The following is a 17,810-nucleotide window of genomic DNA, read 5'->3' as shown; positions in this document are numbered from 1 at the left end:
CTTTGTTTTTACACTTACCTACAACATGAAACAACTAGGTAAGCGAAAACTCTTAGTAAGAATAGCCTTACACACAAGTATACTAAAACCCAGTAATGGATCGACCTAAGATAGATATCGCTACCGGTCATTAGGGTTTTGGATAAGTTCCAACCTTATCATACAATTTTCAATAATCGCCCTAACAGAAAATCAAGCACATTGGTTGCGCCCAACAACCAATTTTCATACATATCAAAACAACATGCATTCAGAAAATCCCAGACATTCAAGATATATAACCATCTCCGAAATAAATACTCTGGTTGTTTCTAACAACCAAGTTCACACATATCACAATAACCTACACTCAGAAAATTCTCAGAACATTCAAGATATATAACCATATCCAAAATAAATACTCTGGTTGTTTCTAACAACAAAGTTCACACATATTATGATAACATGCACTCTAAAATTCTCAGAACATTCAAGATATATAACACATATCATAACTAATCAATAGATTAACAGCAAGGGATCCGGGCCTCAACCCGGTTCCAACATTTATGTCCTGGCTCCAACCCAAACTATATTACCATTTTCCTGGCTCCAACTCAGACTATATACTTTTACCACGTCCTAGCTCCAACCCGGACTATATTTTTAACATATCTAAGCTCCAACCTAGACTTTAGCTTACCTTGTTCTGGCTCCAACCAGGACTTTATTACGCTAGGGTTCTGGCTCCAACCTGAACCTGCTTACCATTTAGCCGTAGAATGCAAAAGCATTGCAAGGGTAGGTATTAAGCATACCCTAGTCTTAATGACCCAAACAAAACTAGTGTAATCTACTACTACAAGCACATACTAGTATATTCATGTTGTAGCCAAGAAAGAGAAAGGCTAACTTACTTGGAGTCCTTAGTTCCCAGCTAGATCTTTAACATCGCTATTCGTTTTCCCTTTTTGCGGTTACTGTAATTAATATAGTGTACTCGGATTAAACTATTTCATACTCTTATAGCTAATATTCTACGATAGCTACATGCAATAAAGTTCTCTTAGAGAATCTATACTATAGCCTCTTATACATTAGGCCGGATTTCATTTCAGTCTTTACGGTATCATGAGAAAATTGGCCTCACCGCCACACGCTCTTCGTGCTGCACATTTTAATATTCTATAACTAAAGAACTCTCTTATCGGATACTTGTATTTTGGTTTTTAGAAAAATGAGTTTTAAAAAACTCTTTTCTTTAGAAAAATACCAACTTTTCGTCCTCTTACGAAATTTTATCATTTTCTACTATTTACCAAAATACCTCTTTTTGACCATTTCCATATAATATCTGACAATATTATCCTGATCTCTTAAAGGTTCTACAAAACTCAAACTCCCATTTTTACCATTTTTTTCCATAACCTAGGAACTTTTTATGTTATTTTTTAAAAGAAGGGAAATTGGACCCTTAACTTATAAAATGGTCAAAATCAAATTTTAAATTAACTCAAGCTGATTTGGGATTGGTTAAATCTCCAAATCCATAGTAATCTTTGCAAAAGATTATCTTTTCTCATTTGTCATTATATGTTTTAAAGTGATAAAGTCACATTTTTAAGCTTTTTCCCTCAATTGAGTTTTTTAACAGAACCCTTAAACTATTGTTCATGTATTGTATGTCATAAGGATGGGAATTAGATGAAAGTCTCGTGTTAAAACTTGTTTTAGGTTAGGAGAATTAACCTCCCAAAAATCACTTTTCGTTAAGGTTCGAAATTACTACCTTTCAGATTTTAGGGAAGAATTAGAAAAATTATTTCTCTTAAACCGTGACACATTTTTCTCTAAAATTTTACATAAGTCCTTATATACATCTTAACTAATTCCCTTAAAAATTTAATAATTTTTTGGATGGCCAAATCCATTCAAATATTTAAAGCAATTTGGGCAGTGCCTGCTACCCAGAAGTTTTTCCTAGATTTTAAGATACTTTGAAAATTTATTTCTCTTACACCATTGCTAAGTTCTTTCTAAAATTTTATAGAGATATTTATACATGTCTATATTAGCTTTCTTTAAAATTTCATAATTTTTGGAGAAATATAACCCATCAAAATGCTTATAGAAATCTGGGCAGTACTTGCTTCCCAGAAGTTTTGTTTCCAGATTTTAGGGAAACTTTTGAAAAATCATATCTCTTATACCTTAATATATTTTCCACTAAAATTTTATAGTGACCCTTATACATGTTTAAAATAACACCCTACCAAATTTCATAGCTTTTATATTAGTAAAACCCATTAAAAAGTCAAAACAATCTGGGCAGTGCATACTGCCCAGAAATTTTCCAGATTTACATTAAAATTCCAAAACGTGCATAACATGGGTTTAAAAATACCTTTTTACCATTTTCCAAAGTCTAACATCAAGTAATCACAAAGAAATATGTGACTACACATATATGTTTTATAAACAGAGACAGTGGAGTGCAGTCTGACCTGTTGGAAGCCAGACCACGAAATTTTGGCAGCATGCATTTTTACACAACCTAACAATAATAAACATTTCTAGCATAACCCTAGCCACATGCATGCATTCAAATCATAAAATCTCAACCTTATGCATAAAATAAACACCAAAAACTATTAAAATAACCTATACAACTAGATCTACCAACATAAATCACATAACTCAAGAACAACAATAAATTTCTACCTTTGATAATTCTAGCTTGGAGATGTGTTTTCCTTAGCTTCCTCAAACTCCCCCTTGTGATCTATACTCTCAAACCGAGCCCTAAAGTCCCACATGCAGATTTTTTAGAAAGAGTTAGGGTAGAAAGACGTAGATGAGGGACCAAACATGAAAACTACCAAGATCTCTTGCCTTTCTTTTACTTGATCACCAAAGTGCCCAATCTTTGAGATCCAACTAGTACAAGATTCTCTAGAACCCTAGAACACAAGATCAATTTCATGCATGGCTATTAGATCACATGCATGCATAATAATCCCTTAGGGTTTCGGGTTTGAAGAGGACAAGAGAAGAAAAGATGAAGGGGGTTTCGAAACTTACTATACACCAATGTTCCCTTAAGCTTCTCCCCTCTTCAATGGGGGATGAGTGTGCTTAGGTTAAGGAGATAAATAATTGCAGCAATGTAGGATAGAGAGGGAGATTGTTTAGTTTTGCAGAGAGAGGGAGAGCTAGAGAGAGTGTTTCTTGAGAGAAAAGAAATTTTGTGGGAGAAATGATTAGGTTTTGGCTTGTGGAAGAAGGTAAGAGAATTTTTTCCATTCTTTATCTTGTGGGGTAAGTTACCAAGCTTATGAGAGCCCTAGGCTCTACCCCTAACCTTGCTACCCACCTCTATCTCTCTCTTCCCTTGGAAATTTCTTTTATGCCATTGCTTATTTTACCTCATATATAAGGAATCCAAAGGCCTATAAGAATTTTGTGCTCTAAATTTCTCTTAACTTTTAACTTATAGTTTTTAAATCTCCAAGCATAATTAATTTGTGACCAAAAATAAAATTTGTCACAATATCACATAATTTTGGCAATTTATTACATATTGACCAAAATTGTAACGTCCCAAATTACCTAATAAGGCTTAAGTCCTTGATTAGGGGGCCAGGATGGCAATCTATGAAATTACATGCTTATATGAGATATATTCGTGTGTAATTATATGACTATGTGAATTATATAATAATATGACTAGAAATGCATTTTAGGAGTATTAAATATGCATATGGGCCCGCTTCTTATTAGAAGGGAAATTTTCGTAATTTGACCCGTTATGGGTATAATTGTATATGTGCATATATGTGATATATGTGTGAGACCACATTATTATGTGGGTTACTCAGCATGAGACGATCCTAGGGAGCAAGTTAGTGAGAAAGTCACAACGGGACCTAATACCCGACTCAGGGTGAGTCAGGGGGTATTTTGGGTATCTAGCACGTTATCGGGTTATCGGGTAACGGGAATTAATAATTTATGATATTTTTGGATATAGGAAGATTAGGTGGGAATACCAGGGATTTTCACCATTTTTCCCTCGGGGACATTTTTGGTACCCCGAGCCTCAGGATTAGCTTACGTGACTTAAGCCTTAAGGAAACAAACAGAAAACGCTCAAAACTCAACAACACCAACCGAATCTCTCTCTCTCTCTCTCTCTCTCTCATTTTCTCTCTTGCTCTAAGGGAGTTAATTGAAGAAAGCTAAGGAATTGTTGGCTGAAACTTGGGAGATTGGAGGCTTAGCTCTAGAATCGGATTAGCTACAGCTAGGGGGACTTAAATCCCAGCTGAGGTAAAGCTTTAATCTCTGTTTCAATTGATTTATGTTTAAGTTTTGGTGTTCTTGAGCTTGTGGCTCAAGGTTTTGAATTTGAATTTTGGGGTGGAGGTTTGAGTGTGTTGAGCTAGGGTTTTGTTGCTGGGAAGATGTTAAGTCTATTATGAGGATTGAATCGAGATTCTAGGTTTGATTTGGGGTGATTTTCATTGAGTTTGGCTGAAGAAAAACCAGATAATTTTGTGTTCGTAGGGTCAGGTCGCAGCCTTGTTCTTGGGGTGTCACGACCCTCTTGATCTCAGGGGCCAAGGAAGAGTTTTGACGCGAGGGGCCGCTGCGACGCGTGTTTAGTGAAAAAGGAGGTTAGGGCCTCTAACTTGGGTGGGTTGCGGCACATGTGCCTGGGGCCACGGCACTTAAGTGTTTTCGAGCCCCGAGAGGGTTTTGAGTGCGGGAACTCAACCCTAAGGGCTCGGGATCGATCCTACTACCTTGTTTAGTAGAATTTGACATCCCGGAGGCTAGGACTCAGTTTGGAAGCCTTTATTTACTCATTTTGATGGGATTATCTATTTGGTTGTGACTAGGTTATTGCTAGGGGCTCGGAACTGGGATCGTGCTCGAGTGTCATTCTTAATATACTTTGCACTCGGATCTGAGGTAAGAAAACTACACCTGGTCTGCGTTTAGGGCCTGGCCCCATTATAGTACAAAATCAATGTTATGTTGAGAATATTTTATTAAACATATTGAATGTGATGGGTTTACCTATGTTCTATAATAACTGTTGATCTATATATCTGATTGGGGAAAGTTCAGTTTATAAGCTGGAGGTTTATCTATGTTATCTGATGAAGGGCTTCGCTTAATAGTCAAGGATATAGTTAGTTTAAAGACTCGACTTATCAGTCAAAGATTATAGACTCGACTTATTAGTTGAAGACCACAGACTTGATTTATCATTCGAAGGTTAAAGGACTCGACTTATCAGTCGAAGGTTGAAAGACTCAACTTATCAGCTGAAGATTATAGACTCGACTTTTTTGTCGAAGACTATAGACTCGACTTAATGTTATGTTGAGAATGTCTTATTAAACATATTGAATGTGATGTGTTTACCTATGTTATGTAATAACTATTGATTTTGTTGATGCGGTTTTTCGCCAACGGTGTATAAAGAAATAATAAGGTAGATGAGTGCTTAGTAATAAACTGTAATGAACAATGAAATGAATTCACAAGAACACAAATCTTTTACGTGGTTCAGTGGTTAAAATCCACCTAGTCCAAGACTCTATATTATTATTGTTTCTCTCTCTATTTTGGCAGAGTTTCAGTTATATAGAATAATGGTCCCTTTCCTTGTCCTACATTCCCAGTATTTATAAGGGAATTCTATAAACAGGTTTAGGTAACCGCGTGAGTCAATCATGCATATAAATATTTATTACATTTAGTACATATATTTCCCATTTATAATGGGATATGATTTTATCATACAGTAAATTTTCTCCTAATATCTGGGACATTAAATATGACAGCCTGGTGATAAATAAACGCATAAAAGGACCCGAGTCTCTGGGGATCTGCGGGTGTGCAATATATTTTAATCACCATGAGCTGAATATCTCCTCCAAGCTCGTACTTTGATTGTCATTTGAATATTATGAGCTCATGCTTCACAATCTTCGTGTTTGTAGCTCGGGTTAAACCCAGGACGCCTAATACGACACATGTCAACATGAAACTGGAGTTGTCTATTCGAGTAAAGTAGATATCATTCCCTTGATTATTTCTCCGTGTATGTATTTGCCAGCTGTACTCGAACTGAGTGAATGAACTCGGGCTAAAATTAGGGTGCAACATTTTCCCCCAAGCTCCTGCTCTTGTCTGACGTCGTCACTTCCTAACCTACACAGTAAGGGCTTTTATACTTCTATTACATAAAACCATGTCTACCCACTACTCGAGTACTGGACATGTGGTGTACTGCAATTGGTGTCTGTTCGGGTTTCGAGGACTGCAATAATTGTCTTGTCACCTTTTTTCCGCCATTTTGTCTATTTAACCTTGGCCCTTGGTTCTTGAACTAACCCAATTGGATGGCCTAGATCAATCTACACAATTTACGTATAAAAGGGATGGCCAAGTTTCAGACTTCACCACCTTTCATTTAAAAAATTTCCTCTTCTGCACTTCCGAACCTCTCTTCTTTTCCAGAAATCCCCAAAAATTGTTCGCCACACCCATTCGCTCAGAAGTTTTCCAAGAACTTCCCTTCGCTAAGTCTACATATCACTGTCGAAGAACACACTGTAAGTATCTCATTCTTTGGTTTTAAGACTTTTTTTAATGGACTTTTGTTCTGCACCATGTTCATCTGCAATATTCACTGTAGTCACGGTTAGACTACTTCTAAATGTTTTTAGGGAATAGGTTTCAACTTAGGTTCAATGAATGAGTCCAAAAATAGCCCTAGATATAAGACATTCATAAAAATGGAAAATTTCTGGGTAAATTTGGGTAATTTTAATGGTGAATTAATTTAAAGAATACCCATTCGGGATAAAGGAAACGAAGGGTTTTTAGGTTTCAAACCATAAAGCTTAGAGGTTACATTTCTTGTGTTGTTTTGTACTAAACCGCCTCCCAAGGTAAGTAGTGGTCTGGCAGCCTGACACACGGATCCCTAAATATCAGGGGTCTGTTAGGAAACCGACGTGCGTAACTTAGGGTACCGCGTGGCATCACGCGATGGGGCTAAGGCTAACCTTAGCTCGTATAACAAAAGTAAACCATTCCCCCCTTCGTATCCTCGCATCATAGACCTTAAATCATGTTAGGTCACCTACTAACTAGGTCATTCTGCTCATTAGGCGATCTGAAGACTCCTCAAAAGAAAACTGCCTCAAAGAAGAATGCATCAAGCTCGTCCGCTTAGCAGAAGAACAAGGGGAAGCAGATCGCCCCAGAGTCTCCCATCCCGCACTTCGGTCTAGTGGTGGAGAAGGAGCTGGTGGTTGACCCAAATGCCTACTTTGAGGCTGAACGTATCATATCAAAGATCCCGACCTAGGGGAGGGTGAACAAAATCATGATGAGCCACAACATAGAGGTCTGGACCGAAACTCTCCTTGCCCGACCTGTGTTTGAAGGGGAACGAAGCTGCTCCCCTCTTCAATACGACTTCGCGGCTTGGAGTGATGAGCATCTGAAGGCTAGGGCCTTTCTTCCCCTGGACCAATACTTCGCGGGCTTTTTAAATTACGTGAAGTTGGCTCCATTTTAGATCCCCTCAAATTCTTATAGATTTTTGGCGGGGGTGAAATATTTATTTTTGAAGCATGAGTGGGAGGTCCCCACCCCAGTAGATATACTATACTTTTTCTGCCTCAAAGCTAGCGCGAAGCAGAAAGGGCGAGGTGACAGCATCTATTATCTCACAAGGTTTCCCACCTCTGCCCCCATCATCGAGCTTCCCAGCCATCCCAACAACTACAAATAATTTTTCTTTATGTCAAATAGATTCAATAATTGTAAACACCAATACTTCAACCGACCTCATAAGTTCCTTACTTTTGTGACTTCAACTCGTGACATTTTATTCCTTTCAAGATATTTCTGTTGTACATTTCTTAACTGAATTTATTTTTCATACAGCCATATTTGCGAGGATGGGAAATTCCATGACCCTCGGGGGTCAATACGAGAAGTTGTTTGGGCTTCCACCCAGTGAGAAAGACTACTGCCAGGTCGTGAATGACGTCACGATGTTGGAGTGCAAGTTGATTCGCAAAGGTCAAATGTTGGCCTTTAGGTCCTGGGCTACCCTTCCTGTGATCCACGAGCTTCCATCCTCTCAAGAGGAGGCCTTGCCAGCCACTGAGGACAAGGAGGAAGAAGAGGACGAGGTGCCTCTTGTGAGGAAAAGGCGGGTTCCCGAGGCTGTCCGGGGACCTGGTTTAAAATGAGTTACGTTGGGGGCAGCAGTCGGCCCCTCTGGCCAAGGTAACCCATACCCCTATAGGGAATTAGATAGGGTTGTTGCTGATTATAGGTTAGTTCAATTTAACCCTAATCAGCTCGTCCATCGTCATCCTCATGACCCAGATCATAATATAACCCTACTCCAATGCGTAGACCACCTAGTGTTATTCCATGACCATGGTTACCCTAAGGGCACAGGTGTTGTTGACAACACTTTAAACTTTAGATCCGCCATTTTTGAGGAGTATGGAACCAACTGCAGGACCTAGTCTTCTCTACTCAAGGGTGCATTTTCCCCTAGATTTAGATAGTACGTAGATGAACCCAGCCCTGAGGAAGGACCTGAGCCTGAACCCCTTAGGATCCCAGAAGTATTAACTGTAGACTCTCCCTCTCCTCCATTAATTCCAAGGTCGGAGGTCATGCCTATCCCTGTCAAAAGACCCATGCTAGTGATAATAGACTCCTCCCCCAGCCCGGAGGGTAGGATCATTGTTTTCTTTATCCTTGTATATGTTTTTTGACAACATTATTTGTGAACTAACTCCTTTTTGTTCTTTTCAGGCGAAGAGATGGAACACCCCGGAGCTCCTAACCTCTGAACTGCTTTCCAAGCAAGGAAGAATGGCTTGGGCCCTATGGTGAAGAGGCCCAGGATTACAAAGAAGACCCCCCTGCCACGGGAAACACCTCGAAATCCCCTACTAAGGTGAAAGACATGAGCTCAACTTGGGATTCAGTCCTGGTAAGTTCTGTTACCGCTAAGGTTCCCCCTCCTCCTCGTCCACCTCGATTCAAGCCTCCTTATGCCCAAGTAATACAAGCTAAGCCACCAGCCCCCACCATCCCAGCCCCGACTATTCGAATACCAGTAGATCCCCAGGATTTGGAAAGGATCCCTGAAGCTTTTCGCAGTATCATTTATGAGATGGCGAGCCATATGGTGGGGCCTGTAGGGCCAGCTCAAGGGATCTGAGGACCATCGATGAGTGGAGCCCGGAGAATGTCATGGAATCAGCTATGGGAATGAACCTCGCTGTAAGTTATCCTTCCTTGGTGACATATTTCTTTTTATTATGCCCAAGGGTATATCTCTGACTTGTTTTATTATTTTGTAGTCTATACTGGCCCAGTATCGCAGCATAGCCCATGCTAGGGCTTGAAATGATGAGCTCCGGGCCAAACTAAATGTTGCCAACACTGCCCTGACAGCCGCTTAGGAAGCCGAGTTGGTCACCAAAACTGCTTTGGCGGCTGCTCAGAATAATGAACACGATGCCAAGGCTGCTCTCGCCTAGTCCCAAGAGAGCAAGCAGGCTGCAAAGACTTCCTTGTCTGTTCTCCAAGCTCAAACTGCACAACTTCAGGCCGAGGTTGATGAAGCCAAAGCAAAACTGCTCGAGGTCGAGGCTACAGTCAAAGAAGAAAAGGCAGCCTCATTTTCGTCCATGGAAGAGATGCTATACCAATGCTGGGCCTTTACCCAGGATGGGAACTTCTCTTTCATGGAACTCGGGCTGTGGGATCCCTACCTTGCAAAATTCAAGGCTCGAATTTCGCAAGAACCGTCAGAGACTTGGGAGGCTTCTGGAGCAGCTGAGGGAGATGGCGAGGAGGTCACCTCGGCTGGGCGAACTGCCAGAGCTCAATTATAGCATTTTTGTATTTATCTGTAATTTTTTAACATATTTTTTTATTGAATAATTTCCTTCAAGCTCGGTTAAAGGTTTTTCTCCTCGGGATAATTTGCCTGCTTTATTTCAATATATATCTAACTTTTTCATCCATTTATCTCTCCTTTACTATCTCTCATGTTTATGAATCCTGTGGATCCTAATTTTTGCACGAGTCTTTCACTCAGATCGTGTACAGCTGGCAGATAAATGCATGGAAGAAATTGTCTGGAAGTCCATGTATTCTCCACATAGACAGCACAATTTTCATGATGGTTGTCCAAACTAGGGATGCATAAATTTATAAGGGCGAGCTTATAATATTTATAAGGCACGGCCTCCACAGTATGAGCTCGACGGTATATCTAGCTCGTGGTAATCTGAAGATATGGGGTGTCCGCAGATTCCCGAAAACCCTGATACGGTATACGATCGTTTATGGCCAGCCTATGATATTTAATGTCCCAAATATTAGGAGACTATTTATTTCATGATCAAATCATATCCTAGTATAAATGGGAATATTTCATATGAAATGTAATAAATGTGTAAATCTGTGATTGACTCACGCGGTTACCCAAACCTGTCCAAGGAATCTCTCTATAAATACTGAGAATATTGGACTGGAAAAGGGGAATGATTCTGTAATACTGAAACTCTGTCAAAATAGAGAGGGAAAAGTGGTGATAATAAAGACTCGTGGACTAGGTGGATTTTAACCACTGAACCACATAAAAATATCGGTGTTCTTGAGAGTTATTTTCTTATTTTGGTTTATCATCAAGCACTAATTCAACCTTGTTATTTTCTTAATTCACTCTTGGTGAAAAATTGCGTCAACAGTTTGGTGCTTTCATTGAGAGTTGAGTGTAGTGCTTTCATAAAAATCTCAATCAAATCTCATCATGGTGGTCACTCGCTCGATGTACGACAATGAGATGGAACAACCTGGTGGGCAGGGGGCCCACCATACTGTTGTTTCAAATGAGCATGGCCCTAAAGTTTAGAAATGATCGGGAAAGCAACGGGTGGGCAACAACGATACTGGGAGTTCGGCGTCATTGCCGCCGAATCCAAACCCAGACTACTTAACTGCGATAGAACTGGAAAACATGCAGTTAAGAAGCCATCTTTCTAAGGCAAACAAGAAAATCGAGGAGGTTTTGGCTCGGTTACACCCTCTTGCAACCGACGTTAATGTCGGAAAGAGGAAAAGTGGGTCTCATAAGTCCCACAAGAATAACCGATCCAAACCAAGTCGGTCAGTCATAACTGCCACCCCGAGTTCTGTGCCCATAGTGCGAGATCGCCAAAATGCTCAACCTAGTGGCCCTCTCAGGGGTCATCAGCAGGTCAGTCAATCAGTTAGAACCGTGACCCCAAGTTCGGTACAACTGTCGCACGTGCCTGGGAATACCCATGGCAACCCATGAGGGGGGGCTGGAGCAGGTTCACTGAGACAACATATTCCAGCCAACCCTCCTGCGTCGCGATCAGATCGCCAGACGCAAAGAGCTAGAAATGGGGGGGGGGGGGGGGTGGAGCGACCGCGGGCTAATTTAGTTCATCCTAATGGAACAAGAATTGCCTCGCCATTCAGGCATCCCCCATCACCCACAAGACATTTGACACTGCCTCGTTCCGCATGAGACATTCCTGCTTATGGGGACAGTAGGAGAAATCCTCCTCCGTCTGCCCCTACTTATGTCCCACGGACACATGTCAATAATCCAGATCCTCAGCCTCTATCGCGAGCAGTGAGCTTCCCTAATGGAAGTTATTGGACTGTAAGCCATCGAAGCGGTAGGTCCGAAGGCAATCTGAGAAATCACCTAAGTTCGGCTCAGTGTCCTCGATTCGATCCACAGTCTGATCTGTGAGATCACCTAAACTCACAGAGAACAAATTCAGCCAGAAATGAAGGAGTTAGTTACACTCATCAAGGGGGAGGTCCTTCCAACGTATGTGATAATGGGAATGTCCCACAAAACCAAGCCCGAACTTAGAAGGACAACAACCTGCCGAACGCGTACGATTGGAAGATAGTTGTTGAACAGCCCCAAAATAACCACGGAACCAGGGACCAAATCCTCAAAAGACTAGCACAGATGGAGGAGCTAATGAAGAGGCTCCTATCGGAAAAAAAGAAAGATGAGTGTGATTCAGAGGATGAGCTCGAGCTTTTTGCCCCAAATATTGCGGCGACTGCATATCCACAGGGTTTTAGAATGCCACATTTTTCAAAGTCCAATGGAGATGGAGATATGTTTGATCACTTAGGGATGTTCAACACCATGATGATGGCCAACAACATCGGGCCCGAGCTAAGATGCCTAATATTCCCCTCGACCCTGACTGGGCCAGCTAGGCAGTAGTTCAAACAATGCAAGAGGCATTCAATCAGCTCATGGAAGAGCTTATTTGCCAATTTCAAGAGAGCATTCAGGGCTTCTCAAGCAGCTCAGATTAAGGCTGACTTTCTAGCAAATGTAAAGCAGCAGCCCGGTGAACCTTTGAAAGCATATCTAAGTAGGTTTGCCAATGTTGCTGCGCAAGCTAGAGACGCCGATGAGAGTTCTAAGCTCATGGCAATGAGGACGGGAATCCTTGTGGGAGGTGACCTGTGGCAAGAGCTACATAGGAAAGGAGTTAAAACTGTGGATGAGTTCTTGAACCGAGCTCAAAGGTGGGTTAATCTAGAAGAGGCACGAGCTTCTATCGCAGGAACTAGCCAAGTCCCTATCCAGCCCGTTGGAGCGGTAACAGATATAGCAGCTACGGCTCAAACAGTTGCCCATAATAACCATAGGGGAAATAATAAGAGAAAGGGAAATGGTGAGGGCGACCAGAACAGAACAAAGAAAACAAGTCCAGGGAAAAATTTAAACCGATCTACACAACATATACCGATCTGACGGATACTAGAGAACGCATCTTCCTGGAAAATTCTACTCGCCTTCCATGGAAGAAGCCAGAACCGTTAAATAATCAAAGTGCGAAGAGAGATCCTTCAAAGTTCTGTCGATTCCATAATGATATTGGTCATAACACTGATGACTACAGACACCTGAAGGATGAGATCGAGACTCCCATCAGGGCAGGACCATTGGCTCAGTACGCCCGAAATCGAGCAACTCCTAGTCAGCCTCCTGGACAAAACACACTGTCAACTCCAAAAGCTCCAGTGAATCAAGCCGAAGTTCAGGTGAATCAAGACAATCCTCCTCCAATAACAAGAGGGAATGCAGCCACACTTTCAGGAGGACCTCATCTGGCAGGCATGAGCAGAGGTGCCCAGAAGAGATATATCAACGAACTGAAATCCCATAATGGAGTAGATTTCATCCCAGATAACGGTTATCAAAGCAGCAGCAATTGGAAAAACAACCAATCATTTTTACGGAGGAAGAAACTAGCCATGTCCAGTTCCCACATAATGATCCTGTGGTCATAACAGTTCAGCTCACCAACCGGAGAGTGAGGAGGACACTAATAGATAATGGAAGTTCTGTGAATCTTCACTTTAGGTCCACCTCAGAAAAAATGGTTGTAACCGAGTTGAAGGCAACTGCTATGATTCTAGATGGGTTTTCCGGTAAAGGGTCGGCAGCTATCGGAATTATCGAATTAGTGGTAACATTGGGTGAAGGTCCATGAACTATCTCCAAGCTTCTTGAGTTTGTGGTCATCGATTGTCCTGCCGCATACAATTCAATTTTGGGCCGACCTGCGTTGATGGCGTTTGAAGCCATAACCTCTATCCACCACCTAGCAATCAAATTCCCCTCATCTGCGAGAATATACACTATCAAAGGCGATCAGCTCGCTGCCAGGGAATGCTATAGCATTTCCATGAAGGGAAAATCACAACCCAGGCAGCAAGCAATGGACATAAATGATGGAGGTGAGGAGTCCTAGGAAGTGGAAGTTGCCTCCAGGACGGAAGAACCTCAAGAAACAAAGGATAGAGACGTCACCTCAAGTGATGATATCGACCCATAAATTGGTGAGGATAGGTCAGAGCTCCAAGCTATTGAGGAGCTCGAGGAGATAAATATAGATCCCAAAGATGCTTCAAGAGTCGTTAAGATTGGGAAAAATCTTGGCGATGATAGGAAAAAGGAGCTGTTTAAATCCCAAAAACAGAGACGTTTGGGAACAGTCTGAGCTAAGGCATTGGAAGAAGAAGTAGCTCAGTTATTAAAGTGCGGGTTCATTCATGAAGCAAAATATCCGATCTGGGTCGCGAATCCTGTCCTGGTCCCGAAGCCAAATGGAAAGTGGCAGACCTGCATCGATTTCTCTAACCTGAATAAAGCTTGTCCTAAGGATTGCTTCCCATTGCTGAGAATTGATCAGTTGGTAGATGCCACCGCGGGACATGAGCTCATGTCCTTTATGGATGCGTACTCTGGATATAACCAGATCGCGATGAATTCTGTGGACCAGGAGCATACTAGCTTTATGACTCCAACAAATGTGTACTGTTATAAATTTATGCCCTTCGGGCTTAAGAACGTCGGGGCTACCTACCAACAATTAGTCAATAGAATGTTCATTGGTCAGATCTGGAAAAATATGGAAGTGTATGTCAGAGATATGCTAGTCAAATCCAAGACTTCCGATAACAATGTTTCTTATCTAAATGAATGTTTTAAAATCATGAGGAAATATAATATGAGGATGAATCCCCAGAAATGTACTTTTGGAGTGGCGTCGAGAAAGTTCTTGGGATTCATAGTCAATACAAGGGGGATAGAGGCAAACCCAAATAAAATCAGGTCATTATTGGATAAGCCTTCGCCTAGCTCGTGTAAAGAAGTTCAGAGCCTGACTGGAATGGTGGCAGTGCTAAACTGATTTATTTCAAAGTCCACTGATAAGTGTTTGCCATTATACAGCTTGCTCAGAGGAAACAAGAAATTTGAATGGACTGAGGAGTGCGAGCAGGCATTCCTCGACCTAAAGACGTATTTGGCCGAGCCCTCAGTATTGTCTAAGCCTGTATCTGGAGAGCCCCTGTTCCTTTATTTGGCCGTGACAGAAAATGCAGCCAGGGTCGTGTTAGTTTGGGAAGAAGACCATGCTCAAAAATCGGTGTACTATATAAGCAAAAGACTTCTCGAAGCTGAATCATGGTATCCACTGATAGAAAAGATATCATTCTACCTGATATTAGCTTCCAGGAAGCTTAGACCATACTTCCAGTCCCATTCAATCCACGTCATGACCGGCCAACCTCTAAGGCAGGTATTGCAAAAACCTGAAACGTCGGGACGTCTTTTAAAATGGGTGGTTGAACTCAGCCAGTTTGAGATACTGTACGCACCATGGACCTCGATCAAAAGCCAGGCCCTTGCTGATTTTGTGGCTGAATGTACCGGATTTCAAGAGGAGTTTTTGAAGGAATCGGTGTAGGAGTTGTGGAGAATATTCGTGGATGGCTCATCTAACAAGAATGGGGCCGGAGCTGGGATCATATTGATCTCTCTGGAGGGGCATCAATTCCATATAGCTCAAAGATTTGGATTTGAAGCATCCAACAACGAAGCAGAAAATGAAGCTTTGTTAGCCGAACTTAGAGTGGGAAAGGAATTGTAAGCAAGGGTCGTCCAATGTTATAGCGATTCCCAACTCATGGTCAGTCAGGTGTTGGGGGAATATCAAGCGTGTGGTACCAAGATGGCGGCTTATCTAGCTAAGGTGAAGGGAGAGCTATCAGAATTTGAATACAGTATTGTTGAACAGATCCCTCGTGGGCAGAACTCTAATGCTGATGCTTTAGCAAGGCTTGCCACCACCAAAGAAGCTGACACTTTGAATGTAGTACCAGTGGAATTCTTAGAGAGTCCCAGCGTGACAGAAAAAATGGTAGAGGTCGAGATGATTGACACTAGACTGACCTGGATGACCCCCATAGTGGAATATCTTACAACAGGAAGGTTACCTGAGGAAAGAAAGGACGCGAGAAAAAATACTCTATCAAGCTCCAAGGTATGTGATAGTGGATGGAACATTATACTGACGTGGTCATTCACTACCTCTTCTACGGTGTGTTCTGCCTGAGGAGGCTAAAACCATTCTGCAAGAGGTGCATGAAGGCTTTTATGGAGAGCATGCTAGGGGAAAAACCTAGCTTTAAAAATATTAAGGCATGGTTAATTTTGGCCCACTTTAACAAAAGATTCCATCTCCCATGTTAAGAAATGCGACAAATGCCAGTGCTTTGCCACAGTCGCCCGAGCTGCACCAATCGAGCAAACGATGATCTCATCCCCGTGGGCATTTGCAGTATGGGGAATTGACTTAATAGGATCCTTACCTATGGGAAAGGGAGGATTTCGTTACTCGGTGGTGGCAATTGATTATTTCACGAAGTGGGTAGTGGTCGAGCCTTTGGCAACCATCACTTCAAAGAGAGTCCTGGACTTTGTGGTGAAAAACATTGTATGCCAATTTGGGCTTCCTAAAAAGATCATGTCAGATAATGGAACCCAGTTTGACAATGATCTCTTCACCAATTTCTGTGAAAAGCGCAGAGTTATTAAAAGTTTTTCTTCGATTGCATATCCAAAGGCCAATGGACAGGTCGAGGCTATGAATAAGACACTAAAGGTGAGCCTTAAGAAAAGGTTAGATGTGGCCAAATGAGTATGGCCTAAGTAGCACCCGCAAGTACTTTGGGCATACCAAACTTCCCACAAGAGCTCCACAGGACACACTCCTTTCTCCTTGACCTTCGGAAGTAAGGTCGTCCTTCCCGTCGAAGCAAAGATAGCCACGCACAGACTAAGGACATTCAGCCAGGAGCAGAATGATGAGTTACTTAACGCGTCTCTTGACCTGATTGATGAAAAATGAGAGGATTCACAGTTACAGCTCACGCATTACCAACAGAAAATCACTCGTTATTTTAATTCTAAGGTCAAAAGACGTAGTTTTGGACTGGGCGACCTAGTTCTCCGAAGGGTCTTTTTGGCAAACAAGGATCCTAAGGACAGGGCTTTAGGCTCAAACTGGGAAGGACCTTATTAGATTGTGGAAGTTTTGCATGAGGGAACTTTCAAGTTAGCTCGGCTTAAGGGAGAAACAATCCCACGGACCTGGAACGCCATGCACTTAAAGAAGTATTACCAGTAGTATTACCAACCATGTATGTAAGGCTTAGTTATAAAAGCCATTTAGTTAAATAACGGGGGATTATCACGTAATTTTTCTTGTAAGCATGTTTTTAAATAATTTTTCATTATAAATTAGCTCGTGTAAAAGCAACCAAGAAAATTTTACATTCTGGTTACTTGGGAGGCATATAACCCAAGGTGGATCAAAACTAGGTTGCCGATTGAGTTTATATTTTTAAACTACTTAAAATCCTGGATAGAACCAGGTATAAAACTATCCTGGAGACAACCAGGTCAAAAACATAGAAGCTTGGAAAATTGATTATCCAACAGCTTTTTAAGAGCTCGAGGTGTCAATAAACCTAGCACGAACTAAGTTCAAATCACTTAAAACCCTCGATACAACCAGGTTTAAAACTTAGAAGTTAGCAAAATTGAATATTTGATGGCTTTTTAGAAGCTCGAGATGTCAATAAACCTAACACGAACTAAGTTTAAAATATTTAAAATCTTGGATATAACCAGGTCCAAGGCCTGACACTTAACATGTATGATATAAATCAACACATTAAATTTGGATATAACCAAACTCAAAATATATATCCCGATCTAAAAATTGATTCCTAAAATATCGAATGTGCAAGTCTAAGAAAGCATAAACATGATAGATAATCAAGGAAAAGACAAATAGATTAAAAGTTAGATATATTAATTGAAATTCAAGTTGTCCCGAGGA

Source organism: Humulus lupulus, chromosome 3, assembly GCF_963169125.1.
Source record: "Humulus lupulus chromosome 3, drHumLupu1.1, whole genome shotgun sequence".
Classification (NCBI taxonomy): Eukaryota; Viridiplantae; Streptophyta; class Magnoliopsida; order Rosales; family Cannabaceae; genus Humulus; species Humulus lupulus.
The sequence above is the reverse complement of the archived record's forward strand: the minus strand, read 5'-3'. Positions refer to the sequence as shown.